This window comes from Myotis davidii, unplaced genomic scaffold (genome assembly GCF_000327345.1).
Source record: "Myotis davidii unplaced genomic scaffold, ASM32734v1 scaffold663, whole genome shotgun sequence".
Taxonomy (NCBI): domain Eukaryota; kingdom Metazoa; phylum Chordata; class Mammalia; order Chiroptera; family Vespertilionidae; genus Myotis; species Myotis davidii.
This window is the reverse complement of record NW_006295816.1, coordinates 5,677,755-5,678,331: the sequence shown is the minus strand read 5'-3', so window position 1 is coordinate 5,678,331 and position 577 is coordinate 5,677,755. Positions and strand designations below refer to the sequence as shown.

General features: G+C 66.7%; 1 protein-coding gene across 1 annotated transcript in view; it reads right to left on the bottom strand.

Annotated features, from left to right (window-relative positions):
* The window catches only part of LOC102756990 (E3 ubiquitin-protein ligase PDZRN3), a 103,468-nt gene that overhangs the window by 83,313 nt on the left and 19,578 nt on the right, over positions 1-577 (bottom strand).

Here is a 577-nt window from a genome sequence, read left to right as displayed (position 1 = left end):
CCGCCCCCTCCCAGCCAGTGAGCCCCTACCCCGCCGTCTCCTGATGGGACGGCTGTCCCTCTTCCCCGAGGGAGAGCCCCAAACCATGGCCTCGCAAAGGGTCACACCTGAGGGAGACGGGAGAGCAGCTCGTCCAGCCCCAAGTGTCCCACCGGCTCTGCTCGGCTCACGGCTCAGCCCACGCATTGGAAATGGGCCAGGAAAGCACCCAGAAACCCCGAGGCCATGTGCGTGTGTGCAGAACTCGAGCACCAGGCGGCCGTGCTGTCTGCCAGTGTCCCCCTAACGCACCAGCTTCTGTGGGCCCCGCACAGCACCGTGGGCCCACAGTCCACGCGTCCGCCAGCAGAGCCCACGCATGGAGCCCATGTGTCCATGCACCGGAAGGGCCACCCAATGTCAAAAACTCCTGCAAAAATGCTCCTCTGTACGAACTTGGTGACAAGAGCCCGCAGGAGGGCGAGCAGGTCGCCCCTCGGAGGCAGCCGGGCGCCCGGGACACCACGCGCTGTGGGGCGAGGCTCCGGCCGCGTAAACAAGCCTGGTTGGTCCACGGCGAGGAAAGCAGGAAGCCGGC